The sequence below is a fragment of the Aulostomus chinensis genome, chromosome 4 (assembly GCF_037954235.1).
Source record: "Aulostomus chinensis isolate RoL2024-O1b breed Wild chromosome 4, RoL_Achi_v1.0, whole genome shotgun sequence".
Taxonomy (NCBI): domain Eukaryota; kingdom Metazoa; phylum Chordata; class Actinopteri; order Syngnathiformes; family Aulostomidae; genus Aulostomus; species Aulostomus chinensis.
The window spans coordinates 28,645,347-28,661,919 of NC_141323.1; the positions used below are offsets into that span (position 1 = coordinate 28,645,347).

The 16,573-nt window shown below is 43.8% G+C and overlaps 15 non-coding genes and 8 pseudogenes across 15 annotated transcripts; all 23 read left to right on the forward strand.

Annotated features, from left to right (window-relative positions):
* Window positions 1-217: 217 nt before the first annotated feature.
* LOC147265524 (5S ribosomal RNA) lies at window positions 218-326 on the forward strand (annotated as a pseudogene).
* A 310-nt stretch (window positions 327-636) lies between these two features.
* Window positions 637-755, forward strand: LOC147265525 (5S ribosomal RNA). The gene has a single exon (XR_015115512.1). It is a non-coding gene; the product is annotated as a 5S ribosomal RNA (ribosomal RNA).
* Window positions 756-1,064: 309 nt separating this feature from the next.
* LOC147265526 (5S ribosomal RNA) lies at window positions 1,065-1,183 on the forward strand. Its single transcript, XR_015113635.1, has one exon. It is a non-coding gene; the product is annotated as a 5S ribosomal RNA (ribosomal RNA).
* Window positions 1,184-1,494: 311 nt separating this feature from the next.
* LOC147265527 (5S ribosomal RNA) lies at window positions 1,495-1,613 on the forward strand. Its single transcript, XR_015113300.1, has one exon. It is a non-coding gene; the product is annotated as a 5S ribosomal RNA (ribosomal RNA).
* Window positions 1,614-8,578: 6,965 nt separating this feature from the next.
* On the forward strand, window positions 8,579-8,696 carry LOC147265528 (5S ribosomal RNA; annotated as a pseudogene).
* Window positions 8,697-9,005: 309 nt separating this feature from the next.
* LOC147265529 (5S ribosomal RNA) lies at window positions 9,006-9,124 on the forward strand (annotated as a pseudogene).
* Window positions 9,125-9,433: 309 nt separating this feature from the next.
* Window positions 9,434-9,552, forward strand: LOC147265530 (5S ribosomal RNA). The gene has a single exon (XR_015113992.1). It is a non-coding gene; the product is annotated as a 5S ribosomal RNA (ribosomal RNA).
* Window positions 9,553-9,862: 310 nt separating this feature from the next.
* LOC147265531 (5S ribosomal RNA) lies at window positions 9,863-9,981 on the forward strand. The gene has a single exon (XR_015115597.1). It is a non-coding gene; the product is annotated as a 5S ribosomal RNA (ribosomal RNA).
* A 309-nt stretch (window positions 9,982-10,290) lies between these two features.
* Window positions 10,291-10,409, forward strand: LOC147265532 (5S ribosomal RNA). The gene has a single exon (XR_015115602.1). It is a non-coding gene; the product is annotated as a 5S ribosomal RNA (ribosomal RNA).
* Window positions 10,410-10,719: 310 nt separating this feature from the next.
* Window positions 10,720-10,838, forward strand: LOC147265533 (5S ribosomal RNA). Its single transcript, XR_015113402.1, has one exon. It is a non-coding gene; the product is annotated as a 5S ribosomal RNA (ribosomal RNA).
* Window positions 10,839-11,149: 311 nt separating this feature from the next.
* Window positions 11,150-11,268, forward strand: LOC147265534 (5S ribosomal RNA; annotated as a pseudogene).
* A 311-nt stretch (window positions 11,269-11,579) lies between these two features.
* Window positions 11,580-11,698, forward strand: LOC147265535 (5S ribosomal RNA). Its single transcript, XR_015115305.1, has one exon. It is a non-coding gene; the product is annotated as a 5S ribosomal RNA (ribosomal RNA).
* Window positions 11,699-12,008: 310 nt separating this feature from the next.
* LOC147265536 (5S ribosomal RNA) lies at window positions 12,009-12,127 on the forward strand. The gene has a single exon (XR_015114003.1). It is a non-coding gene; the product is annotated as a 5S ribosomal RNA (ribosomal RNA).
* A 310-nt stretch (window positions 12,128-12,437) lies between these two features.
* LOC147265537 (5S ribosomal RNA) lies at window positions 12,438-12,556 on the forward strand. Its single transcript, XR_015115598.1, has one exon. It is a non-coding gene; the product is annotated as a 5S ribosomal RNA (ribosomal RNA).
* A 309-nt stretch (window positions 12,557-12,865) lies between these two features.
* Window positions 12,866-12,984, forward strand: LOC147265538 (5S ribosomal RNA). The gene has a single exon (XR_015115482.1). It is a non-coding gene; the product is annotated as a 5S ribosomal RNA (ribosomal RNA).
* A 310-nt stretch (window positions 12,985-13,294) lies between these two features.
* On the forward strand, window positions 13,295-13,413 carry LOC147265539 (5S ribosomal RNA). Its single transcript, XR_015113515.1, has one exon. It is a non-coding gene; the product is annotated as a 5S ribosomal RNA (ribosomal RNA).
* Window positions 13,414-13,724: 311 nt separating this feature from the next.
* On the forward strand, window positions 13,725-13,843 carry LOC147265540 (5S ribosomal RNA; annotated as a pseudogene).
* Window positions 13,844-14,154: 311 nt separating this feature from the next.
* Window positions 14,155-14,273, forward strand: LOC147265541 (5S ribosomal RNA). The gene has a single exon (XR_015115306.1). It is a non-coding gene; the product is annotated as a 5S ribosomal RNA (ribosomal RNA).
* Window positions 14,274-14,583: 310 nt separating this feature from the next.
* Window positions 14,584-14,702, forward strand: LOC147265542 (5S ribosomal RNA). The gene has a single exon (XR_015114389.1). It is a non-coding gene; the product is annotated as a 5S ribosomal RNA (ribosomal RNA).
* A 309-nt stretch (window positions 14,703-15,011) lies between these two features.
* LOC147265543 (5S ribosomal RNA) lies at window positions 15,012-15,120 on the forward strand (annotated as a pseudogene).
* A 309-nt stretch (window positions 15,121-15,429) lies between these two features.
* LOC147265544 (5S ribosomal RNA) lies at window positions 15,430-15,548 on the forward strand. The gene has a single exon (XR_015115458.1). It is a non-coding gene; the product is annotated as a 5S ribosomal RNA (ribosomal RNA).
* Window positions 15,549-15,857: 309 nt separating this feature from the next.
* LOC147265545 (5S ribosomal RNA) lies at window positions 15,858-15,976 on the forward strand (annotated as a pseudogene).
* Window positions 15,977-16,285: 309 nt separating this feature from the next.
* LOC147265546 (5S ribosomal RNA) lies at window positions 16,286-16,404 on the forward strand (annotated as a pseudogene).
* The last annotated feature ends 169 nt before the right edge of the window (window positions 16,405-16,573 follow it).

The window sequence follows — 16,573 nt, forward strand, 5'->3', positions numbered from 1 at the left end:
GCAGCTTTGAAATTGAATGTCATGCAGCGTGTAATTTGAAGTAGACAGATGGCAGATGCAGTACTTTTCTCTAGATGACATCAACATTCTTTTCTTTGTATTGACAGGACACCTATTTGGCGTTTGAAAAGACCGTGAGGCTGTTGCACGTCACTTATTTTCTGAGGTTGTAAAGTGAGTGAAATGAATATAGAGCCCATGTGTGTAAGAGTCAAAGGCTTACGGCCATACCACTCTGAACACGTCTGATCTCGGAAGCTAAGCAGGTTTGGGCCTGGTTAGTACTTGGATGGGAGACCGCCTGGGAATACCAGGTGCTGTAAGCTTTTTTGTTTCATTGTGAGGAAAGGGCAGCTTTGAGTGTTTGGGGACCAGCATGAGCGAGCTTCCCTCACACACCTTTTCTTGAAGCGCCCTCCACAGCTTTGGAATGGAATTTCATGCAGTGGTTAATTTGAAGAAGACAGATGGCAGATGCAGTACTTTTCTCTAGATGACATCAACATTCTTTTCTTTGTATTGACAGGACAACTATTTGGTGTGTAAAAAGACTGTGAGGCTGTTGCACGTCACTTTTTTTCTGAGGTTGTAAAGTGAGTGAAATGGATATAGAGCCCATGTGTGTAAGAGTCAAGGGCTTACGGCCATACCACTCTGAACACGCCCGATCTCGTCTGATCTCGGAAGCTAAGCAGCGTCGGGCCTGGTTAGTACTTGGATGGGAGACCGCCTGGGAATACCAGGTGCTGTAAGCTTTTTTGTTTCTTTGTGAGGAAAGGGCAGCTTTGAGTCTTTGGGGACCAGCATGAGCGAGCTTCCCTCACACACCTTTTCTTGAAGCGCCTTTCAGCAGCTTTGAAATTGAATGTCATGCAGCGTGTAATTTGAAGTAGACAGATGGCAGATGCAGTACTTTTCTCTAGATGACATCAACATTCTTTTCTTTTATTGACAGGACAACTATTTGGCGTGTGAAAAGACCCTGAGGCTTTTGCGCTTCACATTTTTCTGAGGTTGTAAAGTGAGTGAAATGGATATAGAGCCCATGTGTGTAAGAGTCAAGGGCTTACGGCCATACCACTCTGAACACGCCCGATCTTGTCTGATCTCGGAAGCTAAGCAGTGTCGGGCCTGGTTAGTACTTGGATGGTAGACCGCCTGGGAATACCAGGTGCTGTAAGCTTTTTTGTTTCTTTGTGAGGAAAGGGCAGCTTTGAGTCTTTGGGGACCAGCATGAGCGAGCTTCCCTCACACACCTTTTCTTGAAGCGCCTTTCTGCAGCTTTGAAATGGAATCTCATGCAGCGTGTAATTTGAAGTAGACAGATGGAGGATGCAGTACTTTTCTCTCGATGACGTCAACATTCTTTTCTTTGTATTGACAGGACAACTATTTGACATGTGAAAAGACCCTGAGGCTGTTGTGCATCACTTTTTTTCTGAGGTTGTAAAGTGAGTGAAATGGATATAGAGCCCATGTGTGTAAGAGTCAAGGGCTTACGGCCATACCACTCTGAACACGCCCGATCTCGTCTGATCTCGGAAGCTAAGCAGGGTCGGGCCTGGTTAGTACTTGGATGGGAGACCGCCTGGGAATACCAGGTGCTTTAAGCTTTTTTTTTTCATTGTGAGGAAAGGGCAGCTTTGAGTCTTTGGGGACCAACATGAGCGAGCTTCCCTCACACACCTTTTCTTGAAGCGCCCTCCGCACCTTTGGAATGGAATGTCATGCAGTGGTTAATTTGAAGTAGACAGATGGCAGATGCAGTACTTTTCTCTCGATGACATCAACATTCTTTTCTTTGTATTGACAGGACACCTATTTGGCGTTTGAAAAGACCGTGAGGCTTTTGCACGTCACTTTTTTTCTGAGGTTGTAAAGTGAGTGAAATGGATCTAGAGCCCATGTGTGTAAGAGTCAAAGGCTTACGGCCATACCACTCTGAACACGCATGCGCCAATCAGACGGTACGCTGACAGCACGACACACGGAGGTCGCGGACTCCGCTTTTCCCATTTCTTTCGTTTTTTTCAGCCTTTTTCATTGTTCTTCCTTATTTTCCGTGCATTTTTGGTTCGTTTTTAGAGTGAACATTTTTTCCCCCCGACAGTTTTTATACTGATCGGGGGAGGTCAATTTGAGTTTTTTTTCTTAATGGAAAACTTTCGGACGGACCAAATGGATTTGAACTCTGCAAACGGATTTCAGATTACGAGCATGGAAAACGGACTTGACATAAACGCACAAACAGGTGAAGAAAATGAAAAATGGTTGCTTGTTAAAAGAAACAATCAGAAACGAAACATGAAGAAGTCGGAAGGAAAACTGCCGGAGGGAAATGCGAGAGCGGCTTCCGCAGCGACAGCGGGGGAAAGACGGCGAGCAGCGGCTGATTCAGAGGAGATGAGCGCTGGAGCCGGTCCACAGGCAACGAGAGCTGGTGGCCTGAAGAACAGAGCTGAAGACGTGGTTCCGAGAAGACCTGGGCAGCGAGGAGCTACTGGAGAGGCGACGGAGAGTGAGAGAGAATTGGCGGCGGAAAGAGATGCGGCGTCTGGTGGGGAAAGGCAGCTGCAGCAGCGACATGGAGCGGCGAAATCTGCGGGTGGCGACCACAAGTATGACAGAGAACTGACGGTCAGTGTCGAGGTAACTGGGCAGGATGAAGTCCCAGTTCTCGAATTAATGAGATGCATAAGAGCACTGTGTGGAGGTTTAATAGCCTGTAGGGCGACAGGGCCGCAGAAATATGAAATTACCATGTCACACATCAAAGGGAAAGAGAGAATCCTAGATGGTTTCAAAATTGGGGACAACACAGTGCATGTCAAAGATCTGTGTAATGATGAACTCATGGTTTCTTTTTTAAGCTTACCAGCTTACATCAGAGATGAGGAAATTTTACAAAAGCTAGAAGGGTGGGGAGTCTCAGCTGCATCAACTATAAGGAGGAGGATGTGGCCGGGTACGCAAATTGCTGATGGGACGCGGTTTCTCAAAGTAAAGTTTACAGATAAAGTCCAATCTCTGCCTTATTCAGCACGGTTTGACACAGCAATGGGACCGGAATATTTCAGGGTCATACATGATAGGCAGGCTAGGGTGTGTAGGATGTGCCTCCAGCCGGGGCACATCCTAAGGGACTGTCCTGAGTTCTCCTGCCATAAGTGTGGTGTCCAGGGGCATTATGCAAGGGAGTGCAACAGGAAACCTAATAAGATACAGAAATGTGAGGTGTGTTGGAACAAAATTGATGAATGTAATTGTAATTATAGTGATGAGGATATTGTGGTGGAATCTGGATCTGAGGAGCTGTACAGTGAGATGGAAGGTTTAAGTGAGGGAGGAACGGAGGATGAGGAGGAAGATGACGAGGTGGGTAGTGGCGCCGCCAAGCAGGCTGCCGGTGAGGGTTACGCCCCTCAGAGAACCCAGAGCCCTCCTAAAGTGGTGCAGAGCCCAGGCACAAGGCTTGGTTCAAGTCTGAATGACATGAGCACTGACTCAGGCCCACAGCAGAGAGGAAAGGATGGAGGAGGAAACGGGTCCGAAAAGGAGCCGGAGCCTTCTCAACTCCTGGAATCAATGGAGGTGGGGGATACCCCAAGAGAATTGCAGCCGGCGGCAGCCACATCCACCAGGGTACCTACCTTAAATGTGCCCTCCACCTTCCCTCCTCAGAGTAGATCAAACAGTGACTCGGAAATGGACTTTGCCACAATAAAAAATATTCGGAAAAAGCACACCTCAATAAAAGATGCTGCGATGAAGAAAAAACAGAAGAAAGAAGGAGGGAGAGGTAAAAAATCTTGAGGGAAAATTGGCTGTTTAAAGGTTTTTTTGGTCTGACCATGTTTCTGCTGCACTCCCTTAATGTCAATGGACTCCGCACTTATGGCAGGATGACCGCCATTTTACTTAAAAGCAAGTGTGACATTCTCTGCTTACAGGAGACAAGGTGGGAAGGGGATAGCGTGGCGGCAGCAAGCAAAATGTGGGGAGGAGATGTCTTTTTTAGCAACGGCACAAGTAAATCTTGTGGCGTAGCTATTTTAGTAAAAAAGACTATAAGTACCAATAGCAAGTTAATATATCATGACAAGAAAGGTAGAATACTTATTATAGATGTTTGCATAAACAATAGAACATACAGAATTGTTAACATATATGCCAGTAACTGTGAAAAGGAAAGGAAAATGTTTCTAAATAGTATAAGCAGATGGATAGATCATAGAACCATAATAATAGGAGATTTCAATATCGCATTAACTAAGGATGATATATCAATTAACAATGTATACAAGAATGACACAAGCAGAACTGAGCTATATAATTTAATGAATATTCACAATTTGACAGATGTATGGAGAATTCACAACCCATTCAAGAAAGAGTACTCCAGAAGACAGGTTGTGCAGGGAAAAATGAAACAAGCCAGAATAGATTTATGTCTAGCGGCCCCTGAAGCAACAAAACAGATCAATAAAATACAATATAATTATAACGCATGGAGTGATCACGCAACAATTGAGTGTTACTTGGGTGCTGCAGGAGGTTTCAGGGGGGGAGGTACCTGGTGCCTCAACTCCAGCCTCCTGGCAGATTCAACTTACGTTAAAAAAATCACAAAACTGCTTGATTATGCAAAAATTGAAATGAAAATAGAAAATAATTTTATAGAAAAGTGGGAAATTCTAAAGCAAAGAATTAAAAGAAGTAGTATAAATTATAGTAAAGAGAAAAAGTGGAGAGAGGAGCTGGAAGAAAATCGACTAAGAAAATTAATCAATCATGAAATAGCATTATTTGATAAAGAACCTAACAGAAACACAGAAAACTATGAATTATATAAAGCAAAACTAGGAAACATAGAAAAAATAAAATGCAGAGGTGCAATGATAAGAAGCAGAGTTAAAAATTTAGTAGAAGGAGAAAAATGCACCGCATATTTTTTGGGGCTCGAAAAGCAAAAACAAAACAAAACTATAATCGAAAAAATCAACGATATAACTGGAAAAGAATATGACGATCAAGAAAATATACTAAGAGTAACTACAGAGTTTTATAAAGAATTATTTGATAATGGATATAGCAATAGCGAAGAGGTAGACAAGTTGTTATCAAATATCCAAACTAGTATTTCAGTGGAGGATAAGGAATGGTCTGATGCACAAATTACTATTAATGAGATAAAGACGGCAATAGATAGCTTAAATAAAAACAAAAGTCCAGGGGTAGATGGTTTAACAGCAGAATTTTATATTTGTTTCAAAGAGCAGATAGCTCCCCTGTTGCTGTCATTGTACCACTCAATGGAACGGGAACAGAGAACATCCAATACATTCACTGCAGGAATAATTTCACTTATCTACAAAAATAAAGGTTCAAAACAGGATATAACAAACTATAGACCAATAAGTTTACTCAATACAGATTACAAGATACTGACCAAAACACTGGCAAACAGGCTTAAACTTACAATAGGAACCATTATTGGTAATACACAGGCATACGGCATACCAGATAGAGACATCATAGATACGATCCTTACAATAAAGGATACCGTCAGGACAATGGCAGCACAGGGGGGGTATCTGCTCGGAATTGATTTGGAGAAAGCATTCGACAGAGTAGAACATCTTTTCTTATATAAAACTTTAAAAAGATTTGGATACGGTGAAGGCTTTATTAGATGGATTAAATTATTATACGATAACGCATACAGTCAAATAAAGATAAATGGACAACTAACAGAAAAGATCAAATTAAAAAGATCGGTAAGGCAAGGATGCCCGCTTTCAGCTCTTTTATACAGTATTGTTGCTGAGCCACTAGCTTTAAGTATAATGAATGATAAGAATATTATAGGTATAAAAACATATAGAGACAAAGTCGTTAAAATAGCACAATTTGCGGATGATATCAATATAATGTTTAAAAATGAAGAAAATTTAAATTATATTATAAAACATCTAGAAAGATATGAAAAAGCATCAGGAGCTAAGGTTAACAGAAATAAGTCAGAAATGATGGAATTCGGTAAAAATAGTTTAAAAAATAATTGGGGTTTTAGCACTAAAGAATACAGGAAAATACTGGGTGTATACATTGGTAAAAATGAAGGGGAAGCCAGGGACTTAGGGTGGAGAGAACTTGTAAAAAAGGTAGAAAATACACTTAATTTATGGAGAAGTAGGGGTTTAAGCCTGAGAGGAAAGGTAATTGTCATCAATGCCTTAATACTGTCAAAAATTAATCATGTTTTGGGGGCCTGTGAGCTACCGCAGTGGGCACTAAATTCGCTCAATGAAGCGATCTCCTCCTTCCTTTGGAGGGGAAAGGGAAATTCGATCGCTCATCGGGTGATAATTGCTAATAAAAGGGAGGGGGGATTAGGACTCATTGACATCAGTGCAAAAAAAGATGCACTCAGGGCCAAATTAGTTAGAAATTTTCTCGATTCGAACAGGCAGTACCCCTGGGAGGACACAATGGCGGGCTACCTGGCTGAGTACGGGGAGGGGGAGAAACTCCCTCTTTATCACCTCCTTCCTGGGAAAAGCCATGGCTCGCTACCGATGTTCTACCAGGAGGTGCTAGAGGCATGGGGCAAATTCCTGCCCCACCTCAGGCCTAAGTGCAGTCAGAAAAGTCATGTGCTGCAGTTACCTTTTCTCGAAAGCACCTTTTTCACACACAATGGTAGGACACTTAAATGCAGGGCACTTCAGCAACATAATATAACAAGGGTCGGTCAAGTGGTGGGGGAAAGGGGTCTGTTCAGTCTCAGGAAAGTCACAACCCAACTCAAAAAAACAGGGACACCGTGCAGAAAGGATTACCTAAATGGACTAGGTAACAAAATCAACAGAAACATAACCTCACTGTGGAGAAACTTAATCATCACGGACAAATCGAGAGCAGACCCCGAACTCCCACCGCTTGAGCTTGTCACACAGTACACAGGGAAAGAGCTGTCACAGGTGAAAACAAAGGACTGGTACACCATAGGGATTAACTCAATTAAACGCACTCCAAAAGCAGAAAAACACTGGGCACAATTATTCAAGGGAATACCGATAGGAAAAATCTGGCAAAACCTTAACATACCTTACATGGACAGCAATACTTTCAAGCTAGAATTCAATATCAGACACAGGAGAATTTTCACAGGAACCAAATTACACCAGATTAATAAGGAAAACTACAGTAGGACATGCCAACTCTGCAATAAAGAACCGGAAGACCAGGAGCATCTATTCATCAACTGCAAGGAATCGGATAAATTCAGGAATTTCATCAGGATGCTACTGCAAGAGCACTGCAATTTCAGTTTGACAGATGAAACACTATGGACATGGACTCTTCTCTTTGGTACAACACTGAAACAAAAGGATCAGAACAGGACTCTCATAAATACCATACTCACTTTTGCAAAAAAATCAATATGGACAACTAGAAACTACGCTCTCTATGAAAAGAAGAAAATAAACATATTTGGGGTTTTTTACACAACACTCTTGACGCACCTACAAATCTTACATGACATGGACAAGGATATTTTTGAAAACACTTTCTGCAGGAAAAACACATTTTTCAACATAGCAAATGGCAAAATTGAAATAAACAAGATTGACAATGGTATGTTTTCTCTTCAAATTCCCAGCTAAGTAGTCTCTTTTTTTTATAAAGCAAAGTATTTTTCAAATTTAATAAAGGGGTGAGCAAATTGGGTGGTTTATGTTTTTGGTGTGTTTAACATTTCATTTTGATAAAATTTCATTTAAAAAAAAAAAAAAAAAAAAAAAATTGTGTGTGTGACACTTCACGACAGGAATTTGTTCTTTTTAGTCCCATGAGTTTTTTTTGTCTCTCTTTAATTTTTATTTATTTTTTTTTGGAATGACCTGCATTGCTCCAGTGGCTGTAGGCACATAGTGTTGGTTTATTTGTCTAAATTTAACTTAATTAAAAAAAAAAAAAAAAAAAACTCTGATGGTGTTTTCATCAAGTTCGAGGTGTATCAAGGGTGGGGGTTTTTTTTGGGAAGATTTCTTTCCTGAAGGAATTTATTTTTTATATAATTGTTAAATTTTGTCATGTAAATAAGAATGTACAGTTGGTAAAAATGTATGCTGTATTTTTGATAATAAAAGACAAAAAAAAAAAAAAAACACGCCCGATCTGATCTGATCTGAGAAGCTAAGCAGGGTCGGGCCTGTTTAATACTTGGATGGGAGACTGCCTGGGAATACCAGGTGCTGTAAGCCTTTTTTTCATTGTGAGGAAAGGGCGGCTTTGAGTCTTTGGGGACCAGCATGAGCGAGCTTCCCTCACACACCTTTTCTTGAAGCGCCTTTCTGCAGCTTTGAAATTGAATGTCATGCAGTGGTTAATTTGAAGTAGACAGATGGCAGATGCAGTACTTTTCTCTAGATGACATCAACATTCTTTTCTTTTATTGACAGGACACCTATTTGGCATGTGAAAAGACCCTGAGGCTTTTGCGCTTCACTTTTTTTCTGAGGTTGTAAAGTGAGTGAAATATATATAGAGCCCATGTGTGTAAGAGTCAAGGGCTTACGGCCATACCACTCTGAACACGCCGGATCTTGTCTGATCTTGGAAGCTAAGCAGGATCGGACCTGGTTAGTACTTGGATTGGAGACTCCCTGGAATACCAGGTGCTGTAAGCTTTTGGGTTTCTTTGTGAGGAAAGGGCAGCTTTGAGTCTTTGGGGACCAGCATGAGCGAGCTTCCCTCACACACCTTTTCTTGAAGCGCCCTCCGCAGCTTTGGAATGGAATGTCATGCAGTGGTTAATTTGAAGTAGACAGATGGCAGATGCAGTACTTTTCTCTAGGTGACATCAACATTCTTTTCTTTTATTGACAGGACACCTATTTGACGTGTGAAAAGACCCTGAGGCTGTTGCGCATCACTTTTTTTCTGAGGTTGTAAAGTGAGTGAAATGGATATAGAGCTCATGTGTGTGAGAGTCAAGGGCTTACGGCCATACCACTCTTAACACGCCCGATCTCGTCTGATCTCGGAAGCTTAGCAGGGTCGGGCCTGGTTAGTACTTGGATGGGAGACAGCCTGGGATTACCAGGTGCTGTAAGCTTTTTTGTTTCTTTGTGAGGAAAGGGCAGCTTTGAGTCTTTGGGGACCAGCATGAGCGAGCTTCCCTCACACACCTTTTCTTGAAGCGCCCTCCGCAGCTTTGGAATGGAATGTCATGCAGTGGTTAATTTGAAGTAGACAAATGGCAGATGCAGTACTTTTCTCTTGATGACATCAACATTCTTTTCTTTTATTGACAGGACACCTATTTGGCGTGTGAAAAGACCCTGAGGCTTTTGCGCTTCACTTTTTTTCTGAGGTTGTAAAGTGAGTGAAATGGATATAGAGCCCATGTGTGTAAGATTCAAGGGCTTACGGCCATACCACTCTGAACACGCCCGATCTCGTCTGATCTCGGAAGCTAAGCAGGGTCGGGCCTGGTTAGTACTTGGATGGGAGACCGCCTGGGAATACCAGGTGCTGTAAGCTTTTTTTTTTCTTTGTGAGGAAAGGGCAGCTTTGAGTCTTTGGGGACCAGCATGAGCGAGCTTCCCTCACACACCTTTTCTTGAAGCGCCCTCCGCAGGTTTGAAATTGAATGTCATGCAGTGGTTAATTTTGAAGTAGACAGATGGCAGATGCAGTACTTTTCTCTTGATGACATCAACATTCTTTTCTTTTATTGACAGGACACCTATTTGGCGTGTGAAAAGACCCTGAGGCTTTTGCGCTTCACTTTTTTTCTGAGGTTGTAAAGTGAGTGAAATGGATATAGAGCCCATGTGTGTAAGAGTCCAGGGCTTACGGCCATACCACTCTGAACACGCCTGATCTCGTCTGATCTCGGAAGCTAAGCAGGGTCGGGCCTGGTTAGTACTTGGATGGGAGACCGCCTGGGAATACCAGGTGCTGTAAGCTTTTTTGTGTCTTTGTGAGGAAAGGGCAGCTTTGAGTCTTTGGGTACCAGCATGAGCGAGCTTCCCTCACACACCTTTTCTTGAAGCGCCCTCCGCAGCTTTGGAATGGAATGTCATGCAGTGGTTAATTTGAAGTAGACAGATGGCAGATGCAGTACTTTTCTCTTGATGACATCAACATTCTTTTCTTTTATTGACAGGACACCTATTTGGCGTGTGATAAGACCCTGAGGCTTTTGCGCTTCACTTTTTTTCTGAGGTTGTAAAGTGAGTGAAATGGATATAGAGCCCATGTTTGTAAGAGTCAAGGGCTTACGGCCATACCACTCTGAACACGCCCGATCTCGTCTGATCTCGGAAGCTAAGCAGGGTTGGGCCTGGTTAGTACTTGGATGGGAGACCGCCTGGGAATACCAGGTGCTGTAAGCTTTTTTGTTTCTTTGTGAGGAAAGGGCAGCTTTGAGTCTTTGGGGACCAGCATGAGCGAGCTTCCCTCACACACCTTTTCTTGAAGCGTTTTTCCGCAGGTTTGAAATTGAATGTCATGCAGCGTGTAATTTGAAGTAGACAGATGACAGATGCAGTACTTTTCTCTTGATGACATCAACATTCTTTTCTTTTATTGACAGGACACCTATTTGGCGTGTGATAAGACCCTGAGGCTTTTGCGCTTCACTTTTTTTCTGAGGTTGTAAAGTGAGTGAAATGGATATAGAGCCCATGTTTGTAAGAGTCAAGGGCTTACGGCCATACCACTCTGAACACGCCCGATCTCGTCTGATCTCGGAAGCTAAGCAGGGTAGGGCCTGGTTAGTACTTGGATGGGAGACCGCCTGGGAATACCAGGTGCTGTAAGCTTTTTTGTTTCTTTGTGAGGAAAGGGCAGCTTTGAGTCTTTGGGGACCAGCATGAGCGAGCTTCCCTCACACACCTTTTCTTGAAGCGTTTTTCCGCAGGTTTGAAATTGAATGTCATGCAGCGTGTAATTTGAAGTAGACAGATGACAGATGCAGTAGTTTTCTCTTGATGACATTAACATTCTTTTCTTTGTATTGACAGGACACCTATTTGGCGTGTGAAAAGACCCTGAGGCTGTTGCGCATCACTTTTTTTCTGAGGTTGTAAAGTGTGTGAAATGGAAACAGAGCCCATGTGTGTCAGGGTCAAGGGTTTAGGGCCATACCACTCTGATCACGCCTGATCTCGTCAGATTTCGGAAGCTAAGCAGGGTCGGGCCTGGTTATTACTTGAATGGGAGACCGCCTTGGAATACCAGGTGCAGTAAGCTTTTTTTTTTCATTGTGAGGAAAGGGCAGCTTTGAGTCTTTGGGGACCAGCATGAGCGAGCTTCCCTCACACACCTTTTCTTGAAGCGCCTTTCTGCAGCTTTGAAATTGAATGTCATGCAGCGTGTAATTTGAAGTAGACAGATGGCAGATGCAGTACTTTTCTCTAGATGATATCAACATTCTTTTCTTTGTATTGACAGGACACCTATTTGACGTGTGAAAAGACCCTGAGGCTTTTGCGCATCACTTTTTTTCTGAGGTTGTAAAGTGAGTGAAATGGATATAGAGCCCATGTGTGTGAGAGTCAAGGGCTTACGGCCATACTACTCTGAACACGCCCGATCTCGTCTGATCTCGGAAGCTTAGTAGGGTCGGACCTGGTTAGTACTTGGATGGGAGACCGCCTGGGAATACCAGGTGCTGTAAGCTTTTTTGTTTCTTTGTGAGGAAAGGGCAGCTTTGAGTCTTTGGGGACAAGTATGAGCGAGCTTCCCTCACACACCTTTTCTTGAAGCGCCCTCCGCAGCTTTGGAATGGAATGTCATGCAGCGTGTAACTTGAAGTAGACGGATGGAGGTTGCAGTACTTTTCTCTCGATGACATCAACATTCTTTTCTTTGTATTGACAGGACACCTATTTGACATGTGAAAAGACCCTGAGGCTGTTGCGCATCACTTTTTTTCTGAGGTTGTAAAGTGAGTGAAATGGATATAGAGCCCATGTGTGTAAGATTCAAGGGCTTACGGCCATACCACTCTGAACACGCCCGATCTCGTCTGATCTCGGAAGCTAAGCAGGGTCGGGCCTGGTTAGTACTTGGATGGGAGACCGCCTGGGAATACCAGGTGCTGTAAGCTTTTTTTTTTCTTTGTGAGGAAAGGGCAGCTTTGAGTCTTTGGGGACCAGCATGAGCGAGCTTCCCTCACACACCTTTTCTTGAAGCGCCCTCCGCAGGTTTGAAATTGAATGTCATGCAGTGGTTAATTTTGAAGTAGACAGATGGCAGATGCAGTACTTTTCTCTTGATGACATCAACATTCTTTTCTTTTATTGACAGGACACCTATTTGGCGTGTGAAAAGACCCTGAGGCTTTTGCGCTTCACTTTTTTTCTGAGGTTGTAAAGTGAGTGAAATGGATATAGAGCCCATGTGTGTAAGAGTCCAGGGCTTACGGCCATACCACTCTGAACACGCCTGATCTCGTCTGATCTCGGAAGCTAAGCAGGGTCGGGCCTGGTTAGTACTTGGATGGGAGACCGCCTGGGAATACCAGGTGCTGTAAGCTTTTTTGTGTCTTTGTGAGGAAAGGGCAGCTTTGAGTCTTTGGGTACCAGCATGAGCGAGCTTCCCTCACACACCTTTTCTTGAAGCGCCCTCCGCAGCTTTGGAATGGAATGTCATGCAGTGGTTAATTTGAAGTAGACAGATGGCAGATGCAGTACTTTTCTCTTGATGACATCAACATTCTTTTCTTTTATTGACAGGACACCTATTTGGCGTGTGATAAGACCCTGAGGCTTTTGCGCTTCACTTTTTTTCTGAGGTTGTAAAGTGAGTGAAATGGATATAGAGCCCATGTTTGTAAGAGTCAAGGGCTTACGGCCATACCACTCTGAACACGCCCGATCCCGTCTGATCTCGGAAGCTAAGCAGGGTTGGGCCTGGTTAGTACTTGGATGGGAGACCGCCTGGGAATACCAGGTGCTGTAAGCTTTTTTGTTTCTTTGTGAGGAAAGGGCAGCTTTGAGTCTTTGGGGACCAGCATGAGCGAGCTTCCCTCACACACCTTTTCTTGAAGCGTTTTTCCGCAGGTTTGAAATTGAATGTCATGCAGCGTGTAATTTGAAGTAGACAGATGACAGATGCAGTACTTTTCTCTTGATGACATCAACATTCTTTTCTTTTATTGACAGGACACCTATTTGGCGTGTGATAAGACCCTGAGGCTTTTGCGCTTCACTTTTTTTCTGAGGTTGTAAAGTGAGTGAAATGGATATAGAGCCCATGTTTGTAAGAGTCAAGGGCTTACGGCCATACCACTCTGAACACGCCCGATCTCGTCTGATCTCGGAAGCTAAGCAGGGTAGGGCCTGGTTAGTACTTGGATGGGAGACCGCCTGGGAATACCAGGTGCTGTAAGCTTTTTTGTTTCTTTGTGAGGAAAGGGCAGCTTTGAGTCTTTGGGGACCAGCATGAGCGAGCTTCCCTCACACACCTTTTCTTGAAGCGTTTTTCCGCAGGTTTGAAATTGAATGTCATGCAGCGTGTAATTTGAAGTAGACAGATGACAGATGCAGTAGTTTTCTCTTGATGACATTAACATTCTTTTCTTTGTATTGACAGGACACCTATTTGGCGTGTGAAAAGACCCTGAGGCTGTTGCGCATCACTTTTTTTCTGAGGTTGTAAAGTGTGTGAAATGGAAACAGAGCCCATGTGTGTCAGGGTCAAGGGTTTAGGGCCATACCACTCTGATCACGCCTGATCTCGTCAGATTTCGGAAGCTAAGCAGGGTCGGGCCTGGTTATTACTTGAATGGGAGACCGCCTTGGAATACCAGGTGCAGTAAGCTTTTTTTTTTCATTGTGAGGAAAGGGCAGCTTTGAGTCTTTGGGGACCAGCATGAGCGAGCTTCCCTCACACACCTTTTCTTGAAGCGCCTTTCTGCAGCTTTGAAATTGAATGTCATGCAGCGTGTAATTTGAAGTAGACAGATGGCAGATGCAGTACTTTTCTCTAGATGATATCAACATTCTTTTCTTTGTATTGACAGGACACCTATTTGACGTGTGAAAAGACCCTGAGGCTTTTGCGCATCACTTTTTTTCTGAGGTTGTAAAGTGAGTGAAATGGATATAGAGCCCATGTGTGTGAGAGTCAAGGGCTTACGGCCATACTACTCTGAACACGCCCGATCTCGTCTGATCTCGGAAGCTTAGTAGGGTCGGACCTGGTTAGTACTTGGATGGGAGACCGCCTGGGAATACCAGGTGCTGTAAGCTTTTTTGTTTCTTTGTGAGGAAAGGGCAGCTTTGAGTCTTTGGGGACAAGTATGAGCGAGCTTCCCTCACACACCTTTTCTTGAAGCGCCCTCCGCAGCTTTGGAATGGAATGTCATGCAGCGTGTAACTTGAAGTAGACGGATGGAGGTTGCAGTACTTTTCTCTCGATGACATCAACATTCTTTTCTTTGTATTGACAGGACACCTATTTGACATGTGAAAAGACCCTGAGGCTGTTGCGCATCACTTTTTTTCTGAGGTTGTAAAGTGAGTGAAATGGATATAGAGCCCATGTGTGTGAGAGTCAAGGGCTTACGGCCATACCACTCTGAACACGCCCGATCTCGTCTGTTCTCGGAAGCTTAGCAGGGTCGGGCCTGGTTAGTACTTGGATGGGAGACCGCCTGGGAATACCAGGTGCTGTAAGCTTTTTTGTTTCTTTGTGAGGAAAGGGCAGCTTTGAGTCTTTGGGGACAAGCATGAGCGAGCTTCCCTCACACACCTTTTCTTGAAGCGCCCTCCGCAGCTTTGGAATGGAACTTCATGCAGTGGTTAATTTGAAGTAGACAGATGGCAGATGCAGTACTTTTCTCTTGATGACATCAACATTCTTTTCTTTTATTGACAGGACACCTATTTGGCGTGTGAAAAGACCCTGAGGCTTTTGCGCTTCACTTTTTTTCTGAGGTTGTAAAGTGAGTGAAATGGATATAGAGCCCATGTGTGTAAGAGTCAAGGGCTTACGGCCATACCACTCTGAACACGCCTGATCTCGGAAGCTAAGCAGGGTCGGGCCTGGTTAGTACATGGATGGGAGACAGCCTGGGAATACCAGGTGCTGTAAGCTTTTTTGTTTCTTTGTGAGGAAAGGGCAGCTTTGAGTCTTTGGGGACCAGCATGAGCGAGCTTCCCTCACACACCTTTTCTTGAAGCGCCCTCCGCAGGTTTGAAATTGAATGTCATGCAGTGGTTAATTTGAAGTAGACAGATGGCAGATGCAGTACTTTTCTCTTGATGACATCAACATTCTTTTCTTTTATTGACAGGACACCTATTTGGCGTGTGAAAAGACCCTGAGGCTTTTGCGCTTCACTTTTTTTCTGAGGTTGTAAAGTGAGTGAAATGGATATAGAGCCCATGTGTGTAAGAGTCCAGGGCTTACGGCCATACCACTCTGAACACGCCCGATCTCGTCTGATCTCGGAAGCTAAACAGGGTCGGGCCTGGTTAGTACTTGGATGGGAGACCGCCTGGGAATACCAGGTGCTGTAAGCTTTTTTGTGTCTTTGTGAGGAAAGGGCAGCTTTGAGTCTTTGGGGACCAGCATGAGCGAGCTTCCCTCACACACCTTTTCTTGAAGAGCCCTCCGCAGCTTTGGAATGGAATGTCATGCAGTGGTTAATTTGAAGTAGACAGATGGCAGATGCAGTACTTTTCTCTGGATGACATCAACATTCTTTTCTTTTATTGACAGGACACCTATTTGGCGTGTGAAAAGACCCTGAGGCTGTTGCGCATCACTTTTTTTCTGAGGTTTTAAAGTGAGTGAAATGGATATAGAGCCCATGTGTGTCAGAGTCAAGGACTTACGGCCATACCACTCTGAACACGCCCGATCTGATCTGATCTCGGAAGCTAAGCAGGGTCGGGCCTGTTTAATACTTGGATGGGAGACTGCCTGGGAATACCAGGTGCTGTAAGCTTTTTTTTTCATTGTGAGGAAAGGGCGGCTTTGAGTCTTTGGGGACCAGCATGAGCGAGCTTCCCTCACACACCTTTTCTTGAAGCGCCTTTCTGCAGCTTTGAAATTGAATGTCATGTAGTGGTTAATTTGAAGTAGACAGATGGCAGATGCAGTACTTTTCTCTAGATGACATCAACATTCTTTTCTTTTATTGACAGGACACCTATTTGGCGTGTGAAAAGACCCTGAGGCTTTTGCGCTTCACTTTTTTTCTGAGGTTGTAAAGTGAGTGAAATATATATTGAGCCCATGTGTGTAAGAGTCAAGGGCTTACGGCCATACCACTCTGAACACGCCCGATCTTGTCTGATCTTGGAAGCTAAGCAGGATCGGACCTGGTTAGTACTTGGATGGGAGACTTCCTGGGAATACCAGGTGCTGTAAGCTTTTGGGTTTCTTTGTGAGGAAAGGGCAGCTTTGAGTCTTTGGGGACCAGCATGAGCGAGCTTCCCTCACACACCTTTTCTTGAAGCGCCCTCCGCAGCTTTGGAATGGAATGTCATGCAGTGGTTAATTTGAAGTAGACAGATGGCAGATGCAGTACTTTTCTCTAGGT